At 43.6% G+C, this 8,409-nt stretch overlaps 1 protein-coding gene across 1 annotated transcript in view; it reads right to left on the reverse strand.

The window, feature by feature from the left end:
• vsnl1a (visinin-like 1a) overlaps positions 1–5,142 on the reverse strand; it is a 30,502-nt gene extending 25,360 nt beyond the window's left edge. Inside the window, exon 1 of the mRNA XM_068577215.1 lies at positions 4,852–5,142. The gene's annotated coding sequence lies outside the window, so the exon portion shown is untranslated. The remainder of the gene's footprint in view (positions 1–4,851) is intronic.
• Positions 5,143–8,409: the final 3,267 nt, after the last annotated feature.

An 8,409-nucleotide genomic window follows, 5' to 3' on the forward strand; every position in this document is an offset into this window, starting at 1 on the left:
GTCTAGCTCCTCCACGCAGCTAAGAAGACACTTTGGCGCATGAAGCCCCAGAACCTTTACGTCCAAATTCAAACACGCTTTCCCCCGACGTTTATGAGAGCCGGGCAGTGAGGAGGACTCGAGCCGTTATGACAGATTATCCAATAAGAGCGCACAAAACGTGTTTGGATAAACACCCTGCATCCCTCAAACAGAGCTATTGGAGAGCAAAAGAACTGCCTCGTGTTAATGAGACCCGCTGGGTGCTTTCAGTCGCTTCTGAAAAGGAGAGGGAGTTGTACATCTTGCTCGTTCAGGACTGACCCTCTGATCCTACAACTGCAGTCTCAATGGGAAACATTTTCAATGGTGCCAAATCATTTAGCAGCAGCAGATCTTCAGCTGTTGGTAAACAAGACAATTGTCAGTTTTCAGTCGGGTTCAATTCAGTTTCCATTTGAATTCAATTGGATTTGTTTTGCTCATAATATGACAAATCCCAAATTCATCGGAGGGCTTTACGGTCTGTACGGCAAACGACATCCTCTGTCCTTATAACTAGCCACAAAACCACTTTAGCAGGAAATCAAAACAGGGAAACCTCAGGGAGTGCAACAGAGGAGGGATCCCTCTCTCTGGATGGACAGAAGATAAATAGACGTGGACAGAAGGAACAGCGTGATCAAATTAAAATGATGCATTTACTGTAATGAGACAGTAACAGCAGAAATTACAAAAGACAAATGATTACTTATAATAATAATAACAGCAGCAGTGGACATAACGGAATGATAATGATAATATAACGCAGTATTAGAAGTAATAAAAATATGACGAGTAAAAATACTATTATACCAATATATGGTTGCATTTTGTGTTGAAAGACTTGGATTCATTGAACTTGTAATCCAGTGATGTAGTATTATATGTCCATGACATTTGGGGATTTAGGAAAAACAGATTAAAAGAACAATGATAAAGCAGCAGAGTTCAAGATAACCTGACTTTAGTCCCTAGTGTGGGTCAAAAGCTGGAAGATGCAACTCAAAAGGCTGGTAAATAAATGTATTCTGCAATACAGACCACCTATTAACGGCATCACTATGACATCGTCAGGGTGTCATCGATGTTTTCCCAGATCTCCCAATTTTTCCACATTTCTCTTCCCCAAAACAATGCATTTGAAGGATTCTGGCTCAAAAAGGGGATCGGAGTCTGGTTTCAGGTTCAGTAAATGCTCCTGAACCTCTGCTCCTCTCGTAGGAGCACACCGATTAGAGCCGCACACTGGCCAAGAGGACATCTGCAGCAATCGTCATGGGTCCAATAACCCTGTCTGAAGATGACAAGCGGTCCTGCGCACAGTGATAAGAAGCATGGGGGAGGGCCAGAGAACAGCCTCTCCGTGCTGCAGTGGAAGTGAGGAGACAGTGCAGTCTGGCAGCGAGTAGCTCACACTTTTCTGCTACGAGGTAGTCTGTCAGACGAGATGAGCTGAGGCTGAACACAGCAGCTGCAGCCGGAGACAGATGTGTCCCTGGAGAGACATGAGCGTGGGACGCACGGCAGCCATTATGCCACCGTGTAGGTGTGTGTGACTGCTCGTGTGACAGAAAGATCAAGGAAATGTGTTTGTATTTACACAGCGTGTGGAAACTATATGTAAATGCTTGCATGTGAAGGTTTGTTCATAGTGTGTCTGTCAATGTGCATGCACAACTACAGAAATCATTAAGAATGAAGCACAATGTTCTCTGTACGATGTAGAGAGCATTATTATAGCAGACAACTATTATCTGTGTAATTATATCTGGCCGTGCGTGCGTGCTTTTTAGTGCATGTTCGTGCATGTGAGCGTGCCCACTGGCGAGCCTCGAGCCGGCGTTCTGCACTGCTCTCATACGGCGGTTACAACTGGACGCCATCATCGTGGAAGCCTAGTTCCCCCTCAGGCTAACACTGTTAGCGCTGTCGCCGCTGCTGTGGTTGCTGTTTGCACTGTTAGCCATGTTAACGCTCTTAACCCTGTTAGCTATGTTAACCCTGTTAGCTCTGTTAGCCCTGTTAGCACTTTTAGCCATCTTCACGCTATTAGCTCTGTTAACACTTTTAGCCATGTTAGCGCTATTAACACTGTTAGCCCTGTTTATCTTGTTAGCGCTGTTAACCCTGTTAGCGCTGTTAGGCCTGTTAGCGCTGTTAGGCCTGTTAGCGCTGTTAGCTTTTAGCCCTTTTCAAGTTGAGAGCTGCGTGGAGGCAGGAGAAATGCTCGCAGGAGAAATTTAGCTTACTTTTAGGTTTAAGTGCTGCATTTCAGGCTTCAAAAGAGCACGTATGAGCATATTGTCGATGATGACGTGTTCTTGTAAGGACAACCCAGAAGTTAGCTTCACAATAGTTCCCTTGACTAAAAAGCTGAATTTTTGACTAAAACAGAAAATAAACAAATTAACAGTAATCTTTTCTTTTTTTCTTTTTTTGTTTTACAATTCTTTTTGAGCAAGTTAGTCTTCTCAAATTTGCAGCCATGAAGCGTGAATTTAATCACCAGTAAAAAGCTAACGTTAGGTGATAATGAACGTATTTCAGATTTCTGATAATATATTCTTGAATTAAAGTTAAATTATCGTAAGCTTCTGTTCATTAAATACCTTTTTTTCAGACATCTAATCAAAAAACTAATCCAAAAACACATCCAGACGAGGGGACTGGATGCACGAAGACGCTGACTCACCTCCAGGTTTCAGGACTCATTCCTATCACTAAAGCAAACACCTGAGTTAATCTGATGAGGAATACAGACTTCTGATGGGGTTCACTTCTAAGATGTACACAATGAGCTTTACAATAGCGTACACTGCATGTCAATGCATGTGTTACTCATTACTCTTTCTTCAGTCATGCAACAAGCAGCTGAGCTCAATCTGCATCTGTATTATGTCAGCGATTTACATAACATCCAGTAGTAAACCTGGGAAATAGTATAGCTTATTCTGACTATCGACAAATTGATCTTGAGTGTTGATTTCATGGTGTACAAAAAGGCAAACTAACACTTCAATAAATCACACATTTTTTTAATACCGCCCCCTCATCTCACTTTATGTAAAACCTGCAACTGCACAACCTTTAAAGTGACGCAAGTGGCAACATGGTGGAGCTTTTGAAAAACATCCTCTTCCTACGCAGGTTTAAATAGACTTTGTAAAGACTGTCATTGGCGTCTGAGTTTTTTGATGGCCGGTAGGAAAAAACATGTTTTTATCCAGGTTTGCCAGGACTTTATGATCTGTCTTCCATACTTTTCATTCTCACCTCAACACCACCAACAATTGCTCTTTTTTCCAGAGCTGAAGCCCTGTGACTCTCTCATCACTGCATTACTGAATAAGGAATGGAAGGAAAACTCTCTTCAAATGTTAGATAACTGAACAAAATCCCTCCGCCCGGTAATTCCTCGGTAATCAGCCTCCTTCAAATGGGACAACGAAGAAATTCCTACATTCTGCAGCTCTCCCCAGTTACAGAGTTTTCTCTTCACAGGAATGTCATGCCTCTGAATCCATCGCGAGTCCCACCCTCATTATTTCACAACACTTTCCGAACATGTTTTCATGTTCTTTTTTCCCTGTGCACAGACAGCACTGAGCATAATTATGAAGCACATGTCAGTGCAATGAGAGGGACAAGACCCACTGGGTCAGCCTGCAGCAGTGATGCACCGTGCTGACTCCAGACATGAGACAATACCCTTTGTCTTCCAGTCTGCCGGGTCCTCGTCAGAGCCAGAAGCAAAAGGAACGGTAGCTGCGATAACACATCATTAGAAGAGGCGTGTACTTGACACCTTTTACGGTCCTGCAACAACCAACAAGACCTGCCCTGAGCCAGACGGGAGGTGGGCTAATAAGTAACACTGTCCCTCTACCACCATTTGCCATCAGGGGATGACCTTGAGAGGCCGGCAGAGCCACCAGCCAGGAGAGGCCACCCCAGATAGGACTGGATTCAGGGAAATCCGGATTTTTATTGTGCGTAATGCCTGCTGCCTTTATTGTCTAGAAATGTGTGTGAGCGTGTTTGTAATGTGTGTGTGTGTATGTGTGTGTGTGTGTGTGTGTGTGTGTGTGTGTGTGTGTGTATATATGTGTGTGTGCAGGAGAGGTGAAAAAAGCCCTAAAAAGCATAGACGCTGGGGTGGATGAGATGTGGTCACGCCTGAATTGATTTGCAAGCAGCCTTATTGTGAGGATGATGTGTGTGTGCTGGAAAGAGACCCCCCCCCCCCTCCATCCACCCTCTCTCCCTTCACACCACCCCACCCACCTTCCCTCTAGCGCGCCACACACACACACCCTTGCAACATCAGCACCAGTGCCAAACTCCACCAGAATACATCATCACACCACCTCGTGCCAGGTCGAGTCACGCACAGACAGCCCACGCAGAGCCCGCATTTATCAGGGAGAATGCGTTCACGGCCGTCACAAAGGCCAGTTCGCCTTTACACTTTTTGTTGTGTTGAATAAAAAGCCTGGTGTGCGTGTGCGTGTGTGTGCGTGCAGCGGCGCTCTGCCCAGTGTCAGTCAGAGTAAATCCAAGCAAGGCATGAACAAAACCATGTTTATCTAACGGCGACAAGTCGCGTGTTTCCGTGCACGAGCGGCCACAAAGGCTATGCAGGTGCCGTTACTTAAATGATCATTAATATGGTCTTCGCCCGCAAATAACTCCATAAATGTGTCTTATGCAACCAAAACGATGACGCACTGCAGGTTGCATCAAGCAGGTCAAAAACATGATCCCCCCCCCCCCAAAAAAAGATGAAAAAAAAGGAGTCCATGAACGCATCACACAGAACATCCGTCTTACCTTGCGAGAGTGCGGAGTGGACGGGAGAAGTCCGGTCTGGTGTCTGGGGCGGTCAGGAAAAAACAACCCAGCGAGGACGGGAGAAAGAAGCGGTTCAAAGGTCTGAAGCTTCACTTCTGTCGAGCCACTGGTAGCTGAATAGGTCTGTCGTGCGTTTCTGCTTTATTCTGGAGGGTTTCTTTCTTTCTGAAGTCAGCCTCGGCTGAAAGTGAGCGGTGCGGGTCCGTAGGATGCTGCTGCTAAACACACACTGCTGCCGACGTACCGAGAGGAGGAGACGGAGACTGAGAGCGCGAGAGGGAGGGAGAGAGAGATGGAGAGAGAGAGAGAGAGAGAGAGAGAGAGAGAGAGAGAGAGAGAGAGAGAGAGAGAGAGAGAGCAGTGCCGCTCCGTCTCACGCGCTGCCAGTGTGTTGAGCATTAAAACATGATGCTGCAAAGAATTAGAAAATAACAAAAGCAGCAAAAAGTGATGAATACAAACATCGTTTTTATATTTAATAATAAAGTTCAGCTATTCGTTGGCTGACCTTTTTGTGCCCTCCAGCGATAGAAACGCGAAAAAGTGAACTGTTTGTGTTCAAGCTGTTAGCTAAACAACGTTAGCTTCGTTCAGCGGTAGTTTGGCGCCACGCAGAGGAGACCCGGAAACGACGTGATCTGTAGCTAGCCGACGGCTGCACACATCCTGCTAGGTTCACTCATTTAGAAGGTGAGTAACTTATGAGTAAGATAACTAATTAAAGACATCAGACTTTACTAGCTTAAAATGTCAGGAAATGTCAAAGTAACTATCAAAAAGTTTGCTTCTGTTTTTCAATATTTAAATTAGACTGTAAGTTATCAAAGACGCTAAACTAGCTCGACATTAGCTGACTTAGCTAACGTTACTTTTTCAAAAATTCTTAATGATACAAAGTCATTCCATTTAACATACTGTAATGTAGAGATTGATATGCTGTAATATAAAGAGTGATATGCTGTAATCTAAAGAGTGATATGCTGTAATGTAAAGACTAATATGCTGTAATGTAAAGACTGATATGCTGTAATGTAAAGAGTGATATGCTGTAATGTAAAGAGTGATATGCTGTAATGTAAAGAGTGATATGCTGGTTCTAGTTATGGAAACTGGTTATAAAAACAGTAAATTTGTAATAGCCTACTAGTTAGCTCACTTAAAGGGTCTTTTATTGCCAAACTTAACTAAATTTGACATAAGGTAGTAAGTAACGTTGGTAAAACAAATCAGTCCACACAGCAACAAAATTTCAAATAAAATTTAAAAAAGAATTAATATTATGAGATGGCTTTGATGAGCCATTGTATAATGTGTGGCTGCCATATTATTACTATTTCACCTGATAACTTAGACAGTGGTAAGTGTTCTTTGGTGTAAGTCTTTTGCTATGTCATAAATTAGCATAGAGTGATTCATAATTTAAACATAGCTCTGAAAATATCATACTGTAAATCCAAAGTACAGTATTTGAACACTTACAAACCTTCCTGTGTGTGACAGGGTGATCAGCCTGCTCGATGTCGTAAAAGTTGGATGTCCTAAAAGTAACAGTTAATAAAGGAAACGTGAGGGCTGCTTTAGGATCAGGTGGTGCTTTTTGGCTCACTGTCACGCTGCCATGGCTGACTGAGAGGTTTAAATTAAACAAACACATTGTTAATGCTCTAAGTATAGTTATCTTGACAAGTTGAAATGTCTGATGTGAGAAGAGCCTAAGTTGTGCATTGAAACAAAGCTGGCGTTGTCAGGGACTGATGCACAGTAGTTCCTGCTTTGGTCGGTAATGTAGGGAAGCTACAGTGCCATCTCTGTATTCTGCATCGTGAATCAGCATCATGCTGTGTAACAATCTGTTCTGGTTAAGGATATGCACTCAAAGAATATGACGTGGATTACCCATGTGTTTTGAACTGCAGGTTTGGTGCAAGATGAGTGACTATAACACTTATACAACAGAGCAAATGGACTTGTATGGTAATACAGGAAGAATATAGACTAGAGCACATGCTGATTTTCGTAAGACCATGCTCTCACAGCTCATTTAGAATCACTAGGTTGGCTTAATGTGCAATAGGTTTTTCTACAAATGTTATCTGCCAAAATAATCGTACGCATAACAAACGTTCTGGACATGATTGCATTCTTGCGATAGTGTGACACTCTCATCGTTGTTTCACTCAAGCTGTTTCTTTTTCAGGTATTTCAGATAGAAGAAAATGGATACAATCACACAAGAAGATATCAGTCGACAAATTGAGAGAGAGCTTACGTCACCACTTTCCCCCAAACGACCAAGAACCGACTGTGCACACGACTGTACACACGACAACAGTGGCGAAAGCAGTTTTGACTTTCCAGAACTTTTGACGTTTTGGAAAACCACTGGCTCCTCGTCATCAACAAATACCTTGCAGGAGAATGCATGCTTAGTCGCGATAGCAGAAAGTGGTGATGTTGAAGATGAAAAACCTCATGAGCAACCACAAGACGCTCAGTTAATCGTCATCCCTATTACTGCGTTGACTACTTCACACACTGCAGACGCAGGATCGTCTAAAATCTGTTTGATCGCTGCAGAGAGACGTTTCAAACATCTGGTGGGAGATGAGCAGCCTCCAGTCACTGCAACTGACAAGCTCAGCTTGTACCTGCTAGATGATGATGATAGGGCATTAGCAGAGACCGGCTCTTCAAAAGACCCCAGCGGTGATACGTCCAGTCATCCTGATTGCAAACTGCTGGGGAAAGCACTTGAAGACGAGCCTCCTGGCGGTCGCGGTCTTCACGCTGGAAATAACGAAGCTGAGAGACCAATGCAAAATAGTGCCAGTCAAATCCGAGCACTTACAGGCAGCTCAAGTGATGAGGGGGTCAGGTGTCAGTCTGATTGCACTTATGAAGATGAGTTAGATGACACAGGTTTCTATAATGCGTGGAGCCAATCTGCAGAAACTGGAGAAAGTAATCTAGAGTGGGAAGAGCATGGATTTAGGGAGAATATCCTTTTCAGCAAGGAAAAGGAAGAAGATAACAGTCTTATGTCTTTCACTCATGCAGACTCTGATTATTTCTACTCAAACTTGCAACCCTTTGGGAACTTGGCACGTGGTGTAAAACATGAATGCAAAATATTAGAATTGCAGATTTATGAAAATGAAAATGTTGCCGTCTGTAACAGGGAAACAAAAGACCAAGTTAATGAGAACGGCGTGAGCATAAACTCCATTCTTTCTGCCGCTATATGTGATGAGGGATCAATTGTTTCTTATGATGTGGTGTCAGCCAGAAATATTGCAATTGAGAGTCTGAGTCTTGAGGCTGATGACTTCTGTGGGGCAAAAGGAGATGAGGCTGCTGGCAAGATGATAGCCAAAGCCGGGAGTGAAACGCCTGATCACACAACAGAGACTCCCATTCCTGCACAAATCAGTCAAGGGCCTGCTGAAGGAGATAATGATGCGAGCCCTTTCAGTGTAATTGACCCTGCAATCTGGAGTGAAACTGACAGGGAGGCTAAAGAGAAGCGCTGTAACTCAG

This window comes from Clinocottus analis, unplaced genomic scaffold, assembly GCF_023055335.1.
Source record: "Clinocottus analis isolate CAN_PGR_092001 unplaced genomic scaffold, fCliAna1.0.p SCAF_15, whole genome shotgun sequence".
In the NCBI taxonomy this organism is placed as follows: Eukaryota; Metazoa; Chordata; class Actinopteri; order Perciformes; family Cottidae; genus Clinocottus; species Clinocottus analis.